Source organism: Podarcis vaucheri, assembly GCF_965113315.1.
Source record: "Podarcis vaucheri genome assembly, chromosome: 11".
NCBI classification, from domain to species: Eukaryota; Metazoa; Chordata; class Lepidosauria; order Squamata; family Lacertidae; genus Podarcis; species Podarcis vaucheri.
In genome coordinates, this window is record NC_138749.1 from 30,506,450 (window position 1) to 30,529,108 (window position 22,659).

The window sequence follows — 22,659 nt, forward strand, 5'->3', positions numbered from 1 at the left end:
AACTCAGAGCCCAGGCAACGCCTCGTGTGCTCAGGGAGATGGGCTTCCCCCCCCCCGCGCGCCCATCTCCCGGCCACCCAAGGAAAGGCGAGCGCTCGAGAAGGTCGGATTACAAAACAATGACCGCTCTGTTCTCTCCCACCCGCGCCGCTCCCCCACTGAGGCGTGGAGACGAGGCTTGCCCGGAGACAACCCAAAGGCGTTTTGCACCCGAAGGCAACCCCCCATCCAAATAATATCATCATCATTATTATTATTATTTAGCTGATCTTAATCCTAAAGGCTCCCAGGGCTGGTTACAGCACAAAAATAGGTTGACTTAAAGGCCAGTCCTTGTCTTCAAGGCAGAGGAAGCACACAGAAACCACCTTCAGGTTTCAGAGTTTTGTGTTGTGTAGGCTCCTATTTGTTATGTGCAAATGGCTATTAGGTCCATAAATTACCATATAGCATATATCCAGCACAAAAAAACAGCGACAATTTGTTCTTGACAAAGGACAGCTGGACACATAAAGAGCCCCATTACCTTCAGTAGCTTAGGGCCTCATCAAACCTAAATCCCGCCCTGCTTCTGCACATGGCTTCTCTGCTCTTTCAGATCATCTGAAATGGGTTGAATTGACTGTGAACATTTATGGCAATGAACATAAGTAATATGGAAGGTTACATGAAAAGTGTAGAGATCAAACGAAAGCAAGGAAATGTATTTGTAAGCACTGAGTCACAATTCTGCCGGAGCAGTAAACACATGGTCTCAGTAAAGATCAGATTTTTCACGTTTGCCCCTTTTCTAGCCATTATGATCAGCAGTTCTCCTAACGTGTTTCCATACTGGCAAAAGCTACAACTGCCTGTCATGCAGCTGCTAAGAGATAATGCCACAATCAAGAAATAAGATGGAAAACTCGCCGCCCCCCCCCGCCCCCGTGGTTGCATGTCAAATTCAAGAACTCTGGAAGCTGTCAGGGAAGAGTGTTCTGTCAGCATCCCTCACCATTGTGTTGTGAAGTTGGGATTCATTTATTAGCACATTGTTTTGAGAAAGCATCCTAGATAATATTTGCCCAGAGGCTCTTCCTGTTTTAGGAAGAAAAACTCCCAGGCTCCATTCTGTCTGTGACTCATTCTAGGTTTATGGATCACACCATATTTGTAATATGTTTTCAGTACTGTATTTAAATGTAAGAAGGAGGGTGTGTTGTTTGTTTGACTGAGATTGTTTCGTGGTCACGTTCAATCCAGAGAGCTCCTTCATGTTTGAGGACTTGAAGAGGCAAAGTCAAAACCCCCAACAGACATGTCCAAGACAATTGGACTGGGGCATTATTGTAGTTATTTCTATCAATTATGATTGCACAAATTTGAAGACATAATGGCAAAAGGTGTTGTGTGTGTTCCTAGATTGCCCATTCTGCTACACATACCCCAAATCTAGAAAGGTTTGCTTAAGAATAATATTATTAAGACAATAAGTGCATGATTTGATTTTGCTCATTTCTGAATTTGGGACCTCAACACTGCAGTCAGGTTTCAAGTTTACCTCTGCAACTTGAAATAAGAATCTTGGGACTTGATGTACAGCTAGATTAATGGTAATGGTAAAGGAACCCCTGACTGTTAGGTCCAGTCGCGGATGACTCTGGAGTTGCGGCGCTCATCTCGCTTTACTGGCCGAGGGAGCCGGCATTTGTCCTCAGACAGCTTCCGGGTCATGTGGCCAACAAGACTAAGCTGCTTCTGGCGAACCAGAGCAGTGCATGGAAACGCCATTTACCTTCCCGCTGGAGCGGTACCTATTTATCTACTTGCACTTTGATGTGCTTTCGAACTGCTAGGTTGGCAGGAGCAGGGACCGAGCAATGGGAGCTCACCCCGTTGCGGGGATTCGAACCGCCAACCTTCTGATCAGCAAGTCCTAGGCTCTGTGGTTTAGACCACAGTACCACCAGCGTCCCAAAAGCTACGGTAGATTATCTGATTAATTTTGGCCACAAGGCAGTTTTCCCTGGTTATTTTCATGGGATTAAAAGCTTTGTTCAGATTTCCAACCCTCCAAGAGAGCAGACATTTGCCTGGCATGATAATTACCAGATTTCACTGTTTGGTAGCATAGGCATTACAGTGGTACCTCAGGTTACAGATGCTTTAGGTTACAGACTCCACTAACCCAGAAATAGTACCTCAGGTTAAGAACTTTGCTTCAGGATGAGAACAGAAATTGCACAGTGGCGGCAGTGGGAGACCCCATTAGCTAAAGTGGTACCTCAGGTTAAGAACAGTTTCAGGTTAAGAACGGACCTCCAGAACGAATTAAGTTCTTAACCCGAGGTACCACTGTACACAGCCTGGAACCATATCATCTGATATAGCAGAGACTGAAGTGCAGAGTACAATGCCCACCCAGCAGAGCTGGCCCAAGACATTTTGTCACCTGAGGTGAACCACAAAATAGCACCCCTATGCCTGCCAGGGAAGAAGGGACAAGCACGTGCACCAGAGACGGATATAAAGATCTATATCAGGATCTGCCGCACCTGAAGACATCAGATGAATCAGAGACTTCAAATCAAATCAAATTTTATTAAACGGTCACAGACCAGATTAACTTGTACAGCTAGTCAACGAAGCATAACACCGGAAAAAACAAAGAACAATTTCAATACAAATTAGGCCATAACAGCAATTTAAAATTAGACAACATACATAAAATTAAGTATTTGCCTTCGCCTGCATATTGACATTGGAAAGCTCTTGTTTCCTGCGCCTAATAGCAGCTACACAAAATTTGGCCACATTGGTCGTAATTTCAGGAACCTTATCTTCTATCAAGGCTCTCAGACGTTGGAGTTCTGGTTCATTTTTACGCTTTTGTAGAACTGGGGCAATAAAGGTCAGGTGTAGATCCTCGTAGTATCTACAGTGCAGCAGTACATGCAGACTTGTTTCCACTTCTGATGAGCCACATGGGCAAACACGTGACGCATATGGTTTGCCCTCATATCTGCCTAGCAACAGGGCAGAGGGCAAAACGTTAAATCTGGCCAGGGTAAAGGAGTGTCTGTACTTAGATATTTGTAAATCAGCCAGATAATTTGCGGGTGAGAACCCTCTCCCAAAGTCTCTAATTGTGGTGTATTTATCCATTTTGCCCATGTGACATTGCAGCTCTATGTCCCTAATGCGTTGGAGCACTTGACTTCTGGCTCTCTCATATCCTGCCGCTATCAAGATCTGCGGGGAGAATCCCAAGCTTCTTATCTTTTCAAACAGGGAAGCTTTCCAGGTGGAGTGAAAGGTGTCTAAGAGTGTTAAAGGAGCCAAACCGACCGGGGAAAAAATAAGTTTTAACCAGTAGTGTATCTTAAGAATCCACAACCGCGCGTTAACGGGTGATTGTCCAACTTCTAAGCGGACAGCTATATTAGATACACAGGGGGGATCCCCAATAAACACCGATAGAATTTTGTTTGAAATGCCTCCATAGGTGCAAAATTTTTAAAACTGCAAACCTGGGATCCATAAGTAAGTTGTGGGAGTGGATAAAGATGGTGGATAAAGCTATCAATGGCTACTACTTGTTTTTAATGTTGTAACCCACCCTGGGGCCTTAGGGTGAAGGCCAGGTAGTAAATAAAGAAATAAATAAAACTGATAATTGTTGTTTGTTGGCATCCGTCTGTCTCAGGAGACTAGTGGAGTGTGCCTTTGCGGGCGAAGCCAAACTGTTGGAATGTTACAGCACCACCTGTGTCTGTAGAGCAGGGGTCAGCAATTTTTTTTCAGCCGGGGGCTGGTCCACTGTCCCTCAGACATTGTGGGGGGCCAGACTATAAGCCACCCCCCGACTCTCCCCTCTCTTCTCCACAACACCGGACGAGCTCCGGTGGCTGCTTACCTGTGTCTTGAGAGCAGCAGGGGCTGGTGGCGGCGGGGGGACAATGAGCGGTGCGCGAAAGGGCTCTGGAGAGGGGCTGCTTAAAACGGCGGCCTCTTGAGCATTGCTGCTGCTGGCACAAACAAAGCCCAGCCCCCTTCCTCCTCTAGGCAGGGTGGGGAGAAGCCAGGAAGGAGGAGGCGCCACCGCTGCTGTGTGAGGGAGAGGGAAAGAACGCACACGCTGGCGGTCCACACAGCGATTCCCGGACCGTCCACGTGTCAGATTCAGAAGGCAATTGGGCCTGATCCGGCCCGCAGACCTTAGTTTGCCGACCAATGCTGTAGAGACTGATATGAGAGAGACATGTTTCATTGCAGCTGGGGCAGATGAAGGCGTCCGGTTGTGCTGCCGCAGATGCACCATGGCGTCTCTTTTCTCTGCGTTCCTCCCAGTGGTCACTTCCCCTCTGGTCACTGCTATGGATGCATAACTTGACTGTCTGTCTCTAGGCACTGCGGTCGTCTGCAAGGGATTCCCACATGGCAGGGTTGATGTTGCCAGCCTTCATGTCACGTTTGTAGAAATCTTTGTAATGCAGAGTTGGTCTGCCCATGGGCCTGGTGCCTGAAGCCAGCACCCTGTAAAGCATGTCCCTGGGGATCCTGCCATCTTCCATTCTGTGGACATGACCAAGCCAGTGTAGACATTGCTGAGACCGGAGTGTGAACATACTGGGAATGTGGGCTTGGAATAAACTCCTCCTCCTCCTCCTCACAATAGCTTTGTTCTACTTTCATTGTGGGAGGTACCGGTAGTATGCCTCTGAATACCAGTTGTTGAGAATCACAGGTGCAAAGAGTGCTGTTGCACTTAGGTTCTGCTTATGGGCTTCATAAAAATAAAAATGCATCAATCATCTTGACAGTCAAGGATACAGACACCCACCCACACCCACAGAGGAAGAGAGAGTTCTGTCAGCTTCACCACAGATCAGTTCCTGAATTCCGATCAGTTTGGCAATTGTACACATCATAGCATCTCAGTGCTGGGGGGAAATGGTCCCACTCATACACTGCTAAAGGCCACAGAAATGCCAGAAGCAAAGGTGGGAATCCAAATAATGAACTTACTTGAACTAGGTAGTTTTCTGTGTATTCCTGACTAAAGTGGAAATATCATGAGGAACAGACTTATTAATATTATGAACACTATTTGGAGAAATGCACCTATGCATATGAGAAGCTTGTCAAACATGGAAGCCTGATTGCAGCTCACACTACACCAACATAAAACTTTTGTGAATCATTTTGAAGGTTCCAAATGAGAAGACAAAGAGTCATCAGTGTAAAATCTCAACCAGTAGGTGGCAATAGACACCTACGAGTTTTGTAGGTTGCTTTCAGTTCATTTCAGGTACAGTGGTACCTTGGTTCTCAAACACCTTGGTACTCAAATGCCTTGGTTCTCAAACACTGAAAACCTGGAAGTACCAGTAAGTGTTCCAGTTTTCAAATGTTATTCGGAAGCTGAACCTCCGATGTGGCTGTCGGCTATTGTTTCTGGGGCACCTGCACCAATCAGAAGCTGCACCTTGGTTTTCGAACATTTCGGAAGTCAAACAGACTTCCAGAATGGATTGAGTTTGGCGCTTTTGTTTTTGCTATTTATCTTGCCTTTTTGTTTTTGAGGCTTTTTTGGTTAATTTGTTTTTGTGACTGTGTGGAACCCAGTTTAGCTACTGATTGACTGATTGTGTGACTGCAGAAATGGATAAAAGCCCCCCATCCAAACTGACTATCATCAGTGCAGGTAAGAAAAAACAATAATTTTAATTTTTATAATCTACAATACTGCCTTATTTATTTTATAGTACAGCACATTGATTATTGCTTTCATTTTACGGATCAATGGACTCGTTAGATAGTAAAATTCATATTAAATTGCTGTTTTAGGGGTTGTTTTTAAAAGTCTGGAACAGATTAATCCATTTTGCATTACAGTGGTGCCTTGCAAGACGAAAAGAATCTGTTCTGTGATTCTTTTCGTCTAGCGGTTTTTTCGTCTTGCGAAGCAAGCCCATTGATGGATTAGCGGATTAGCGCTATTAGCGGCTTTTAGGATCAGCTGATAAGCGGCTTAGCGGCTTAGAAAAAGGGTGGGGGAGGAAAAAAACCCCGCAGGAACTTGCAAGACATTTTCGTCTTGCGAAGCAAGCCCATAGGAGATTCGTTTTGCGAAGCACCTCCAAAACGGAAAACTCTTTCGTCCACCGAGTTTTCCGTCTTGCGAGGCATTCGTCTTGCGGGGCACCACTGTACTTTCTATGGGAAAGTGTGCCTTGGTTTCGGAATGCTTTGGTTTTGGAATGGACTTCTGGAACGGATTAAGTTTGAGAACCAAGGTACTACTGTAGGATAAACTGTGGAATGAGCTTTTTTGGGGGTTGCCAAACCCTGAAACAATCAGGGTTTGGTTAGGTGCACAAAGATTTGTTCATCAGTCCTCAGCCGCCTCTCATTCTCCACCCTCAGCCTTATGGCTATCTTGGAAACATGTTTCTGGAATCTTGCATTGCTGTACACATACACCAGCAGCCCTTTGTAAAGTAGGGTGTCTGGTTGCAAAAAAAGTCTGGTTTAAAAGTTGTGACAAATAAAGAATTTCAGTTGGTGAAATTCCCTCAGTTGCTGAAATGCCCTCTTCAACGTAAGTATTAAAAACCCAGGACTCTGTCCTCTTTTGTAATTAGCCAGACGCTGTGGGTTAAACCACAGAGTCTAGGACTTGCTGATCAGAAGGTCGGCAGCTTGAATCCCTGTGATGGGGTGAGCTCCCATTGCTCTGTCCCAGCTCCTGCCAACCTAGCAGTTCGAAAGCACGTCAAAGTGCAAGTAGATAAATAGGTACTGCTCTGGCAGGAAGGTAAACGGCGTTTCCGTGCGCTGCTCTGGTTCGCCAGAAACGGCTTAGTCATGCTGGCCACATGCTGTATGCCGGCTCCCTCGGCCAATAAAGCGAGATGAGCACCGCAACCCCAGAGTCGGTCACGACTGGACCTAATGGTCAGGGGTCCCCTTACCTTTACTTTAAGGTACCATTGTGCTTCCAGGTGTTGTTGGCTTCAGAAGTGGCTTTCCGGGTACAGTGGAGCTGGTGCTACTGGGCAGGAGGGGAGAGCTGGGGAGAGCAGCATGGTGGAAACAGACCGGTGGAGCCAATCTACTGTTCATTGTGATATGTCCCCATGCTGACCTCCCTGTCACATCAGCTCTCATGCATTTGGTAAGCAAGAGACATTTACTTTCTAGAAAGCTAGCATAGCAGCTCAATGTCACCTGGTGAGTCCCTTCTGACTGTCATGGCAAAATAGTCAGGGATGACGAGAGCTGTAGCCTAACATCCGGAAGGTCACACCTGTTCCCCGTTCCTGCCCTAGGAGGAGCATTCAGTCAAGTAGACCCTCTCCTGCAATCTGACATGATCCTGCCCAGACACAAGGCGGTGTATGTGGCTCTCCCCATCTCATATGGCCTGCACAACAAACCTGTGAGGAAAGTTAGGCTGAGAGTTGAAGACTAGTTCAAAGTTACCCAATGACCATCATGGCCAAGTGGGGATTTGAACCCTGATCTCCAGGGTTCTAGCCTGAAACTCTAACCACTACACCACATTTGCCCTGAGAACTAGGTCCCTGTCACTTTGCAAACAGTGTCTCCCTCTCCTTTCCCAAATTCTTATCATGTTTATATTCACTGGATTGAAGGAAAGATCCCAAACCTTAAGGATCACCCGGCTCCTTTGGCTATAAGTTAGCCTTGCTCAGCTGGCAAGAACCACTAGGAGAGGCCCCATTCAAACTGAGAAGACCAAACTCTTTAAGGCCACTATTACATGAAACTATTACACATCTAATTGAGCAATTTGACAACAGAAAGTCAAGGGCATGATGGCCAATTAGTTGTCTATTTGAATTTGCTGCATCCGTTTCAAGATAAAGAAGATGAGGTGGATAATTCTTGAGAAACCCCAGTGTTACAGCGTTAAAATGAGATACAGAGCATCATGCTTATATCCCAAAAGGTCTACCTTTGAAATACATTCTAGGTGTGCCTTCTCTGGCACAACTGGTAATGCTGCTGCATGAGTGATGGAAAAGTTTAGTCATGCCAGGTGTAGAGATCCTTCCACTGGAAGTTCACTGGGAACTGACTGGAAGGAGTCATTACAAATACGGTACCAGGAAGGGTTCCAAAATGTGCTGGGAATTTCCATGAGTGCTTCACACAAGCTGGAGTGTGAGAAGAATGTCAATGGAGAAGGGTGGAGTTGACACACTCATCCTCACTCATATCTCCCACCATGTTTACTTCCTGATATTTGTATTACAGAGGTACCTCGGGTTACAGACACTTCAGGTTACAGACTCCACTAACCCAGAAATAGTACCTCGGGTTAAAAACTTTGCTTCAGGATGAGAACAGAAATTGCATGGCGCCGGCGCCGTGGCAGCGGGAAGCCCCATTAGCTAAAGTGGTACCTCAGGTTAAGAACAGTTTCAGGTTAAGAACGGGCCTCCAGAACAAATTAAGTTCTTAACCCGAGGTACAGTATATATAAAAAAAGAGTGCTCATGGCAGAGCAATTAATAACTATCAGGATAGACAGAAGCAGGGAATAGCTGCCCCATGTGGTGAACAACTGAACTACAGGTAGCAGTTTCATAGTGAAGGACTGATGTCTCCCACCCACATGGGGGTAGCCAAGCAGGGGCAGGGAGGGGCAGCTTCCCCCCCTAAAACAATAAAATTTGATACAAATACAAAGATAACTGAGGTTTTGCACCCCCCCCAACAAAAGGCCTCCCTGTGAAACAAAAGTCCTGCTCCCCCTAACAAAAATCCTGGCTATGCCCATGCCCACCCAGGTTGGCCATTGGATCCTCCAGGACAAGGCCGGCCCACCTATGAGGCAAAGTGAGGAGACTGCCTCAGGCAGATCTTTATTCCCCCTTCTTCCTGATATAGATATTCACTTACCCCTTCTTCTCTAGGCTAGCTCTGTGTGTGTGCGCGCGCACACACACGCGCCATTTTGTGGTTTGCCTCAGGTGCCTAACTGCCTTGCACCAGGCCTGCTCCTGGACAGTAAAGGTCTTCCTGGTTCATACTGAGCCTTGCCTGAGCCACAAAGTTTTGATCGATGCCAGGGGTCAGCAAACTTTTTCAGCAGGGGGCTGGTCCACTGTCCCTCAGACCTTGTGGGGGGGTCAGACTATATTTGGGGGGGGGAATGAACGAATTCCTATGCCCCACAAATAACTCAGAGATGCATTTTAAATAAAAGGACACATTCTACTCAGGTAAAGACATGCTGATTCTCGGACCATCCACGGGCCGGATTTAGAAGGGGATTGGGCCGGATCTGGCCCCCGGGCCTTAGTTTGCCTACCCATGATCTATGCTGCATCATTGCTTGGTCTTTGGTTCTGACTTCCGAAATGTTCTTCGGTTCCTGGCTTGTTCCACAGCTCCAGGTTCCCACAGCCCAGCAATCAGAGTCAGCCACCTTCTCCTCTGAGTAGATACTTTGGGCTCTGATACCAAGCATTTCAGCCTAGCACTTACCACATTGACTCCAAGAAGCTTCATTTTGCATAGGACAGTGCAAGACAATGAGCACACATGACACAGTGGGCATACAAAGAGCCCAGCTGGATCAGACCAAAGGCCCATCTAATCTAGCATCCTGTTTTTGCAATGGCCAATCAAATGCTTATATAGGAAGTCTGCAAGCAGGACCTGAGTGCAACAGCAGTCTCCTCACCTGTGAATCCTAGCAAATGGTATTCAGCACTGCCTTCGACAGTGGAGGACGGACATAACATTTATGGATAGCCACAAAAATGAACAGTGGCATAGTCTAGCTGTCTTCTTCTAGTGTTGTTGCATTGAAATGTGGTTTGGAAATCTTTTAATAAATCAATGAAAAGGAGAAGAATAGAATTGTAGAGTGGGAAGGGTCCATGAGGGTCACCCAGTCCAAACCCCTACAAAACTGGAGACTTTTTGTTCAATGTGGGGGCAAAGATTAAGAGAGTCTCACGCTCTGCTGACTGAGCAATCCCAGAAAGAAGATAAGGAGCACGTGGTGAGAATGTAAGAAATTGATGTATTGTGCAAGTCAGAACATTAATAGTACTTTATTAAAATATACTGGCCTGTTAATGTACTGAATTAAAATGGCTTTTTGCAGTTATGGCCCATCTCACAAGTAAATAAGGTTCATAAATAAGGAACCGTTCCTTGAAATAAGGAACAGGTGCACAAACACGACGGCAATGCTTTCTTTTCCTTGCAAGTGGGACTTCTTGCTGCCATATGCAGAGAGATCTCCTGGAGCAATGTAAAGCACATGCTCTCTGCGAACAGGCCATGCCCAACTATGTGGTCGCAGCCAGCCATCTGCTTTGCCATGCTGTGGTAATGCAAAACAGCCATAAAATCTACACTGGTGACACAGTCGGAACAGGTTTGCATCTGTATTGAATTTCAAGAACATAACAAAGTAGCCATAGTGTATGGCTCAATCCATGCAATATCCTAGAGGAGCTGAAAATGGTGACAGATTGCCTCCATATATCTGGAAGAAAAACCCACCAGTTCTCCTGATATAATTTAATTTCCAGTCATCCTATTTGGGGATGCATAGGCCAGAGACATGCATTTCTAACAACAGAGATTGGGAAGTCACAGTGTTGGAAACAAGAATGGGCATAGCCAGGATTTTTGTTAGGGAGGCAGGCCTTTCGTTGGGGGGGGGGGAGGCAGAACCTGAGTTTGCTATGTATTTTTATTGATTTTTCGGGGGGGCAGCTGCTCCTCCCTGTCCCCCCATGGCTGCGCCCATGGAAACAAGCTTGACTTTATGGAAACAAACGGGGAAATGTGTAGGGTTTTTGTTTATTTGTTTTAACTTGCTGCAAAATATCTAATAAAGAGGCACCTGCAAAGGGCAAAGGAAGGAATTACACACACACACACACACACACACACACACCAATAGTAGGGATCTAGGATGGTGATAAGGAAAACAATAACAATTCTATTTCACAGCACAAGTAGAAAATGAGCTTTTGCTTGTACATTTTGGATTGGGTCCAATCGGCTGTTGGTTGTGTTACTATGGATTCAATGTGTAAAAAGTTATATAAGGAGCAGCTTAACCAGCAACAATTGTGGTGGGTTTCCTTCTTCCTACCAAATGCCCTGACCTCCCACAAGGAAACATGTAAAAATCTATAAGGGACTTAAGTGATGACTCAGCAATGGAATCCTGAGCTCAGATCAAATACTGTGAAGTCCCTGTCAAGGCTGGCAGTTTAGAGATAAGCCAGGAAACAGTTGAGTAAATACATAGAGATTAGTACTCTTAAGAGCTTGTTCTGTACCTGAATGATGAATTGTTTTAATAGTCACACCAAATTTAGCAGCTTTAAAAGGATCAGGTGCAATCCTACGGGCCTTTTTGTCCCATGCACTCCCAGAGTTCTTAGACTACAAGTCCCATCACCCTTGCCCATTGGCCGCGCTGGCTGGGGCTGATGGGTGTTGTAGTCAAAAAAACTTGGTTGAGGAAGGCTGCTATATATAGCTTTCGCTCTCTGTAATGATGTTCTTGAGGCACTGGAGATGACAGGTGAGTAACTCCCTCTTCTAGCAGGCTGCCCTGATGGCATAGGATAGAAATTTAGGAGCATGGGACCCACGCTGCATGCTGGCTGGATTGGGAGGCCTGCTGCAAAGCTGCTCAGTGCAACCTATCTAAATATAGACCCAGGCCCTTGCCCATCAAGCTCCCCCATTGAATATCATTTGCGGTCCTGTCCATTTTCCATCATGATTCCAGATGCGGTGCCACTGTAGGAATGTCTTGCTCTATTCCACCTCTAAGACAGAGTGGGCAGGATGTGACCAGTGAATGGATTTCATGTGTCTTGTGGTGTCTCTCATAACCCAACCCCTTCAATCCTGAACCATACTTGTGGAGAAGTGGAGGCCAGGCAGAACTTTCAAAAGGCATAGCAGGGAGAGCAGAATGCTTTGACAGCAGGGATGTGGCTGGACCCCCCGCCACCTTGCAACTCATTTTGCTGCCCAGGCAGGAAATGGAAGGGGCGGTGGTCATGGGCATAGCCAGGATTTTTGTTAGGGGAGACAGGACTTTGTTAAGGGACCATCATGACTGGTCAGTTAGTTAAATATTTATATTGTTTTACTTGATTGGGGGGAGGCAGCTGCCCCCTGTCCCCCCCTTGGGTAGGCCCATGGCGGTGGTTGCTTTCTTGGTGATGGCAACAGCAGCTGTGCAGCAGTGGGGAAGGTGCTGGCCAGAGAGGGAAGAAGAGAAGAACATAGGAAAAGCCTGGTGGTTCTGGCCAGTGGCCCATCTTGTCCATCTCTGACATGGGCCACCCAAATGCCTGTGGGAAACCTGCAAGCAGGACTTGAGCACAACAGCACTCGCTGCCATCCCCTGGTTTCCACCCACTGGTACAGTGGTACCTCTGGTTAAGTACTTAATTTGTTCCGGAGGTCCGTTCTTAACCTGAAACTGTTCTTAACCTGAAGCACCACTTTAGCTAATGGGTCCTCCTGCTGCTGCCGCGCCGCTGGAGCACAATTTCTGTTCTCATCCTGAAGCAAAGTTCTTAACCTGAAGCACTATTTCTGGGTTAGCGGAGTCTGTAACCTGGAGCGTCTGTAACCTGAAGCGTATGTAACCCGAGGTACCACTGTATTCAGAAGCATTACTGCTTCGGACCATGGAGGCAGAGCGTAGCCATCATACTCTGGGCATGGACAGAGAAAGAAAGGTGTATGCTGGAAATGGAGAGAAAGGGGGGCAACAGAGAGGGGTGTGGGAGAGAGCAAATAGGGAGGGAGGGAGAGGAAGAGGGTGTGCCAGACAGAGGGGGTTCTTAGAAAGAGAGAGAGAGAGAGAGGTGGGAGGAGAGATGTGGGTCAGAAAGACAGAGAGAGAGGGGGTGTGTAAATTTGGTCCTCAACCCAACATATATTTCACAGAGGTACGCTTATATGTAGGGATGAGGGAGAAATTCATTTCAGTTTGCATTTAATATTGAATTTCTCATTACCTATCCGTGGGCTTACTACGCATATGCATTTTATCACATTTATAGTTTGCTTCAACGGTTAAATAGATCATTGAGGCTCACCTCTAGATAGCAAGAATGGCAAAAATACACCTTGAGTGAGACCTACATTGGCTCCCAGTACATTTCCAAGCACAATTCAAAGTGTTGGTGCTGACCTTTAATGGCCTCGGCCCAATATAACTGAAGGAGTGTCTCCACCCCCATCATTCTGCCCGGACACTGAGGTCCAGCTCCGAGGGCCTCCTCTGGCAGTTCCCTCAGTGTGAGAAGTGAGGTTATAGGGAACCAGACAGAGGGCTTCTCCGTAGTGGTGCCCGCCCTGTGGAATGCCCTCCCATCAGATGTCAAGGAAATAAACAACTACAGTGGTACCTCTGGTTACGAACTTAATTCATTCCGGAGGTCCGTTCTTAACCTGAAACCGTTCTTAATGCAAGGTACCACTTTAGCTAATGGGGCCTCCCACTGCCGCCGTGCCATCAGCGTATGATTTCTGTTCTCATCCTGAGGTAAAGTTCTTAACCCGAGGTACTACTTCTGGGTTAGCGGAGTCTGTAACCCGAAGTGTTTTTAACCCGAGGTGTTTGTAACCTATGATACCAATGTATCTGACTTTTAGAAGACATCTGAAGACAGCCTTGTTTAGGGAAGTTTTTAATGTTTGATGTTTTATCGTGTTTTTAATATTCTGTTGGGAGCTGTCCAGAGTGGTTGGGGAAACCCAGCCATATGGGCAGGGTATGTATGTATGTATGTATGTATAAATAAATAAATAAATAATACTTTCAAGAAGCAAAAGAATCACCAGAGCTCAGTTACGCTTACTGTTTAATCTTCTTTTCCCGTGATTCACCTGCTCTACCTGCGATTGGCTCTGGCTTACCTGTTGATGGTCTCCCTACCTTCTACCCTACACCAGCCACCAATGGACACCAGCCACCACTCACTTGTGGACACATTCTAACATTTGCTGTGATTAGAATGGGGTTGGCAAATGACTGGCCCTCCTACATTTATTTTACTTCTGTTTATTTACAGATCTATAACCTGCTTAACAAACAGTACCAAAGCGGTGCACAGCAAAATAAAATCAGGTAAAAGAGAAAAGAGACAGAGCCAATAAGCTAAAAGCTCTACAATGGCTGGGTCAAAGTAGCATCTTTAGTAATCACCTAAATATCAAGATGCTAGGTGACAGTCTTAATTTCAGTTGGCCCACAGGATTCTTGAGGGTGACTGCTACAGTGTGGTATATAGCACTGCACCACAACATATAATGCTGTGCAGGACCATACGAGGCAATGATGATATTGCAGGGAAGTGTGCCACTGTTTATGTTATACATTTTGCTTGCAAGGCCATCTGGAAATTTTGCCAGTAGAGCAGGCTAAAAGCAACTTTTCATGCAATAAAATTACAAGTGAATTAAATGAGGGTCCCCATCAGACAACAGTTAACTGTTTCCTTTAGCTTAACCCTACCCCTCACTTCTTCAAATAAATATACTTCAATCAACTGCTCAACAACACTCGTGTCTGCAAGTTACAACACATCTGGAAAATTAGAGTAAATGGAGAAAACAGCACAAAGTTTGGAGTATCTGGCATCCATACAAACTCTCCATAATGCACAATTTTATGGTCCAGATGTGGCATTTATGTGTTATGAAGAAAGGAGGCATGTTCGCTCATACCTTTTATTGCATTTAAAATGTAAGGTATATTTTAATAACTCACAATGGGAATTGTATCACAGTGATTAGAGGCTGTCAATATGTCACGCATAAATCTTTGAAAAGTGAGTGTATCTGCTAGAAAACAATAGGTATAATTTGAATGGAAGTTTAACTGTACACTTATGGGGAGCTGGCAAACTAGGGGGAATGCTTCTTATAAATTTCCACTGACTATTCCAATGAAGGTGATCCATGAATCCTTTTGATCTTACAGTTGTGTTTATATCCTGCGTAGGCCTGTGTTCTGTTACATTTACTGCCCTATGAAATAATTACTTCTTTATGCTTATTCTTCAGCCTTTCCCATTTTCTCATTAAGATAATAACTTTGCACAAAAGCCACCTGCAAAATATCCATTTTTACAGACCTCCGCTGGGGGTTCTGCAGGGTGAATTTAACATATGGGTCTTAAAGAGCTGGTTTAAATCCACTCAGCCTACCTTAGCTTTTGACTGCTGTTTTCAAGAACATTTTAAAGGTCAGTAGGGTATCTTCTTTCCTTACCCATTCAGTTTTCCTGCTATATTCTGCATTGCACATTGGGTTCAAAAGCCTAGCACCTCTGGTTAAAAGGATATCACCTGGGAAAGACCTTTGTCCAAGACCATTGAAAGCATCTGGCAGTCAAGAGTAGACAATATAGACGTAGAGCTGTATAAGGCAGGCTCCTGTGAGAATGCAAGAAGAGCCCTGCTGGACCAGACAAAAGGCCCATCGAATGCTGTTCTCATAGGGGTCAAGCAGGTGCCTATGGGAAGCCAACAAGCAAAGCATGAGTGTAACAGCACTCTCCCAACTTGTGCTCCACAGAAACTGGTATTCAAGCTACACAGTGGTACCTCGGGTTAAGTATTTACCGTATTTTTTGCACCATAACACTCACTTTTTTCCTCCTAGAAAGTAAGAGGAAATGTCTGTGCGTGTTATGGAGGGAATGCCTACAGGTGGCATGCCTACGGATTTTCCTCCTCTAAAAACTACATGCGTGTTATGGTCGGGTGCGTGTTATAGAGCGAAAAATATGGTAATTCGTTCCGGAGGTCTGTTCTTAACCTGAAGGCACCACTTTAGCTAATGGGGTCTCCTGCTGCTGCTGTGCTGCCAGAGCACAATTTCTGTTCTCATCCTGAAGCAAAGTTCTTAAACTGAAGCACTATTTCTGGGTTAGCGGAGTCTGTAACCTGAAGCGTATGTAACCTGAAGCATATGTAACCTGAGGTACCACTGTATTGCCTTTGACACTGGAGGTAGCATAAAACCATCATGACTAGTCAGGGCTGGCCCAAGATATTTTGCCACCTGAGGTGAATCAGAAAATGCCTCCTCAGGAATTGGAGTTTTTTTAAAAAGAGTGCATAGATATAAATGAGTTTGACCAAATTGAGGGGGGCAGTGGAAGACAGAAATGCCTGCCGTGCTCTGGTCCATGGGGTCACGAAAAGTCGGACACAACTAAACGACTAAACAACAACAGATATAAATATTTATAGATAATGAAAAGTCAATCCCCTCCTTTGCCTCTTGCCTTCTCCGCACTGAGCAGCAGCAGGAGCAGAATCGGCAGTGGCATCAGTCAAGACTCTGGGTGGGGCTCTGGGTAGGGATGGCCCTGGGGGCTGGCACGGCTGAGCTAGTGACCAAGGGCAGCAGGAAGGGTGTTGGCTGGGGCCTGGGCACCTCTCCTCCTCCTCCTGCACCCAGAGGCAGCCTCTACAGAGAAATTGAAGAGAGTGCCAGGAGACAGGTGGTGTGGAAGCAGCTGGGACTGACCAGCTGGGGAGGGCAGGCTGGGAGCCAGTTAGAGCCACTAAATATTGGCGCTGCTTTGGAGATCTCCCCCAAGGAAGCAAAATGAAAAAAGGATTGAGCTGCAAGAAGGCTCGAAAAAGACTGCTGCTGCCAAAGTAAATCCTTAAGCTGAGAAGCACCTGCAGATGTTGTGGGGAAAAGCTCAAGTAGGACCTAAGAAGAGCACTTTCTGTTCCACCAATTGGCATTCAGAAACATTACTGCCTTGGACCTTCAAGGCACACTAGAAGTTTAGCAGTGTTAGTAGAAATAACACTCAGTCTCAGATTATCTGCGGATTATGGCTCTCGTGGAGATTTGCACATTTTCTCTCTCTTTGCAGTGTGACTTCCTGGACCTTTGGTTTTATTGCTAACTATTTCAGCTAGCAACAAGGAAAGTTCTGTGCTGTCTTCATTGTTAACTATGTATTCTGCCGCGCCCCCCCCCCCCCCGCCTGCACCTGTTCTTTGTACATCCTCATATCCTGAAGACGTTAGGGGGCGCTCTTGTTTCACCCAAAAAGGCTAAAGTTGCATTTTCACAGTAACATTACTGTCCGGAGGAGAAAGTGTCAAGAAATATGGCAAGACCATATTTCTTGCCTGCCTAAACTTGGTACTTCTCGCAGTTTAAAAAGGGCACATAAAAAAGGAGTGCACTTCACAAATGCTCCAAATGAATACATTAATTAGGAATTATTCTGGAGCTATTTCCACATGCTGATAATTCTTAGTTTTTAACCCCCCGGAATGTTACAAGATACAACTGAAGGACTAAGGGAGAGAATACCACTTCACATTTGGGATGTATACACACAGTACATTTAAAGCACAATGGAGGAAGCAAAGATTCCTGGAAATTGTAGTTTGTTAAAGGCGCTCGTAATTGTATCTTTCTGAGGGGTGAACTACAGTTTCCAGGAGTCTTTGGGGGAAGACATGTGCTTTAAATGTATGGTGGATTTGTGTCTGTGTGTGTTTATTTATATTTATTGTACAATTTCTGTTTATTTCAGACTTTAACTGCCACCCTCCAGAACGAAGGAGGGAGAGAAGGAATGTGAAAGAGGGGGAAAGTCTTTGACCTGAATCCTGGAGACATGGAGTATCGCTGTGACTGCTCATCTAGTTCAGTACTGTCAACACAGACAGCGGCTCTCCAAGGTTTTAGGCAGGGGACCCTACCAGCCCTAGCTGGAGATGCTGGGGTTGAAACTGGGAAGTTTTGTATGTAAAGCACACACTCTGCTACTGATCTGCAGTCCTTCCCTGCTAAAGAGAGTGGCATAGTAGATTTCAAAATGAAATGAAATACGTAGATAAACACATGAGAGTTGGTGCTTGCCAACTTCCTGAACTTAAGGACATAGCTGTCAACCTTTCCTTTTTTTGCGGGAAATTCCCTTATTCCAGCGCCATTTCCCGCTGCTATCACGGATTGTTAGATATCCTGTAGACTGTCCCCGGGACAGGTGAGGCTGCTGATCCCTTATTTTCAAATCTGAAAGTTGACAGCTATTCTTCAGGATGGAGATGGGTTCCACAACAGAAAAGGCCCTCTCCCAAGTTGCTGCAAGATGAATTTCAGCCGACTTTAAAGCAATCAGGAGGGCTGCATCCAAAGCAAGCCTCTGTGGGAAAATATCTGCCAGGTAGCCAGGTCCTAAATTGTTCACCGCACCTTAAGTCTGGAACAGAAGCTTAAACTTGGACCAGTAGCAAATTGCTGGAGACCCAGCAACAGCTTGTGGATATCTCAACACCTGAGCCTGGGGGAGAACTGGCCCCAGCTCCAGGGCAGTTTTTTTTTTTAGAGATAATGTTATGTGCTGCTTGTAATAGTTCCACTCAGCAGCCTAACCACTGCATTCTGCACAAACTGCAGCTTCTAGACCAGTAGTAAAGGCAGCTCCACACAGAGAAATCCAGTTTTGAGATTACCAATGGATCATTCTGGCCAGGCTATCCCTGACCAGGAATGGCTGTAACTGAAGCTGGTAAAAGGCACTCATAGCTACTACGGCTACTTGGATCTCCTGTGACAATGATACACCCTGTTCTTTCAGGGAGTGCACAACCTCATCAAGAACAGGCAATCTGCCCAGTCCCTGGACCTGAGAACCACTCTTATCAGGATCCAGCTTACTGGCCCGACTGCTGGGTCCAGGCATGAGTCCAGGACTTGCATGGCTGCACCTGACTCAGGTGTAACAGAGCTGGGTGTCATCGGCATACATATTTTTGTTTTCATGGGGAGAAGGGATACAGATCCCTATGCTCTATCCCCCCATGAAAGAAGAAAGGGGCTGGGCACCTCAGTTCTGAAGGTGAAAAACAGCCGACAGGAAAATAATTAAGCACCCTTCCCATCAGCCTCCACTCCTTTATTGCAGCCGCCTTCTCAGGCTGCTTTTCCTTGTAGAACTGCCCCAAACCTGCTGAGCGAAAGTTACACATGTCTGTAATGTCTTGTTTGGCCCTCGGAGAAAAAGTTTGGCCACGGGATCTGCAGCACACAAGCAAATTCTACATTTCAGTGCGTAGCTTATGGACGACTCCAGACGCCATAACCCATCATTTTAGATGACAGGAGGCAATAATAGGACTGCTATCTAAACACAGATTTTCACACGGTCTTATGTAACCACTGCTTTCTATGTTCTGCAGTGATCCAGTACCTGCCTTTTAAAGAGCTGTGCTGTTTTCATTTCCAAACAGCTTTGAATGGAGCCCTTTAATTAGACCAATATATACACATACATTTTGTTCCCTACAGATCTTTTCTTTCAGGTGCGGGCATGTCTGGACGTGCCTGAAAGGTCTGCATATTGCCAAATGGTATACAAACTCAAAATATCAACAATTTGCTGCTTTGAGCGGCAATCAGATGTGTAATATAATTAAAAGCCAATCATCTGGTTTCCAAACTAAACTAAACTCAAGTCTATGAAGGTCACACAGTTTTATGGATTCGGATCGATAGACTGTATGGATGGGTTTGATCGATCATGTTATACAAAGCCTTTCAAAGGCCTGCCAGCAAAATATTCATTAGGGGCTAAGAGTTGCTACATCTAATCAATAGTTAGAAGAACACAAAAATAATGGCCACGATCCTGAAACCATTTCGTCCTCCTGCTGCCACCACTAATGGCTCTTCTTATGGGTTGGTGATTTCACAACTGTTACTAATGTATGCAAATATATGACTTGCAAACTAAAGACTTTATATCTTATTCCCAGGATGGAAATAAAACATATGAGATCATTTTCATTTATAGTAATTCCTAACTTTTTTTCTGGGTATATTATTTTTTATCAAGGCAGCTTAGTGATGTAAGTCAGAGATTGGGAGCCTATGGGCCTCTCTATGTTGTTGAACTCCAACTCCCATCATCCATTATCCATGCTTGCTGTGGCTCATGGGAGTTTGAGTCCATTAACATCAGGAAGGACACAGGTTCCCCATCCCTGTTACACATAGGAGAGATCAAAATAGCATTTATAGTAACACTTTGAAAGAGCTACTGAAATTTGTATACTGGGGGTATGTGTGTATCCATTTCAGTGCTCATTGGGCTGTTTGGGGATTAAATAACCCCTCCCACACCATTTCACTCACCCTGCCCCCAGCTATGAGTTATACCCTCCCAAACTGACTTTCAAAAAATGTTAATACAACATTTAGAACCCAATCCCTTATACCCATATAAGGCCAATTGAAAACATTGGTAAATATATATCAGTAAAACAGGACTAGAATCTAACTATGGAGTTAACATATTATACTGATTTTTTCTTTCTTTCAGAAGAGTATACTTTTTATTGAAGTCACACCTTATAAACTATACTTTTGGAATCATAGTCTGGAAAATGTCAGTGTCTTACTTTATATAAATAGGAAAAACACTGAGCCAAAACATTTCATGCTTTTGATGCCAAAATTCCCAAAGCTGTGATGATCACTAGATTGTATGGGCTGGGGTATTGCTTAGTGGGGTTTGTTGATGTTAATTTTTTGTATCTTTATTTCAGATCTTATTATTTATGTGGAAATTGTTACATTTGGTTGAGTACTTTTTATGTATTGTTTATTGTTCATGGCTACTTTTGTTATGTTTGTAGTTATATACTTTTTATATGCTGTAAGCCACCTTGAGCATGGTTTTAACTTTGGAAAGGCAGCATACAAATATAATGATTGATTGACTGATAATATTAATATTTTCTTGGTGGGTGTCACACATAAAACAGGAGTATTCTTACTCCTCCTTTAACTTCCAGATATAAATCATCTTCATCTTCAGCATTAGAAGTGGTCAAAGGTCTTCACTAAAACAACACTGTACGGTGGGTCAGTACAGTCACCCCCATTTTGAAAAAGGAGAGCTCCCACTGAGAGACAGTGTCTTGCTTCAGGACTACCCCTACCTCGCCTTTAAATCAGAACCAGTGAAGGCGGTGAATGTCCTGTGTGAGTGTCTATAGATTCTAGTTCACAATTATGTAGTACACCTCACACTACAATTCTCTTTTGAACCAAGGAAAAGGACTTCCATCATTTAAACAAACCTTGGCCTAACAAATTATATACTTTTAACTGGACCAGCCTCAGTGCTTCCTAGTACAACAGAACAGAATGATGTCTGTGAATCATGTTTGCACTGCACTGAGATTTCATTTCAGTGACATGTCATTAGGGATATTTCCCAGAGTCAAATGTGTCCTTTCAGTGCTATAAAAACATGCACAGAAGATGGAAATGTTCATTGTCTAGGTGTCTTTAGGAAACACAGCTCTATGTGCTTCCTTGAAAAAGGGACAGAAACGCAGTCTGGGGAATGAAAAAGGGCAGTTCTGTTATGATGAAGTAACGAAAGCAGATTTGGCAGTGAGGGCATACTCAACTGAGAGCTGTATCTGATCCCTGTTTTCTGGCATAAAAAGAGCCCTGCTGGATTAAACCAAAGTCCCATCCTGTTCTCACAGTGGCCAACTATAGTCATATCTCGGGTTGAAGTAGCTTTGGGTTGAGCGTTTTCGGGTTTCGCCGCTCATGCATGCGCAGACGCTCAAAATGACGTCACGCGCATGCGCAGAAGAGGTGAATCGCGACCCGCACACATGCAGACACAGGTTGCGTTCACTTCAGGATGCGAACGGGGCTCCGGAACGGATCCCCGTTCGCATCCAGAGGTACCACTGTAGATGCCTGTGGAAAGCCTGTTAGCATGATGGTAACAGCACCCTTCCTATTTGTGATACTCAGTAAACGGTATTCAGAGACATATTGCCACCTTCTGACAACAGAGGTTAATGGCAGAAAGCAGGAAGCCCAGAAGTAAGTGGACCCAAATCCAATGACAGGTAGAGGCTAAACTAGCTCCAGTTTTGTCCCCAAGCCAGTGAGTTCTACAAAAGCAACACTGAGACTCTACTGAATGTAAGAAAGGCGGCAGGCACTTGGGGGCAACTGAGGTTGGTAGAGGTAAACATGGCCACAAGAAAGTTGTGTACGAGAGAGAAAGAGGTGTGTGTGTGTGTAACCACAAGATACAGAGGCAACCTAAAGAAAACTCACAAAAAGTAAATTGATATGCAAAGCAAGTGTTAGCCACTGTGGGGGTCTGTGGGGTTGTATTCCCCAAGGAGGCCTCTGACCCTATTAGGTTTGTAGCCTAGCATTAATTAGATCAGTCTAATTAATTCAAAGTGTAAATTAGGAAACCATGAAACTAAATTATGTTTGAAGGCTCCTAATACATTTAACCTCGTGTTGTTTACTCAGCAGTTTAAAAAAAAATCATTTTGTTAAAATGGTTGGACAAAGCAAAAGCTCAGGATCTATCTGCTTAATGGCATTGAAAACAGGACCAACGTCGCCCATGCAGCTCTGTGAGGTGTTATATACATTGATAGTGCAGTATCAGTAAGTTACTACTACTAATAAAAATCCTATGGTGTGGTCTTGGAATGCAAACACGGGGGCCCCTAGTGCTATGGTTGCGGCCAATTAGTGTATATAACACTGAGCTAGGTGGACAAATGGGGGAGGTCAATGTGGTGCAAATCCACTGGCAG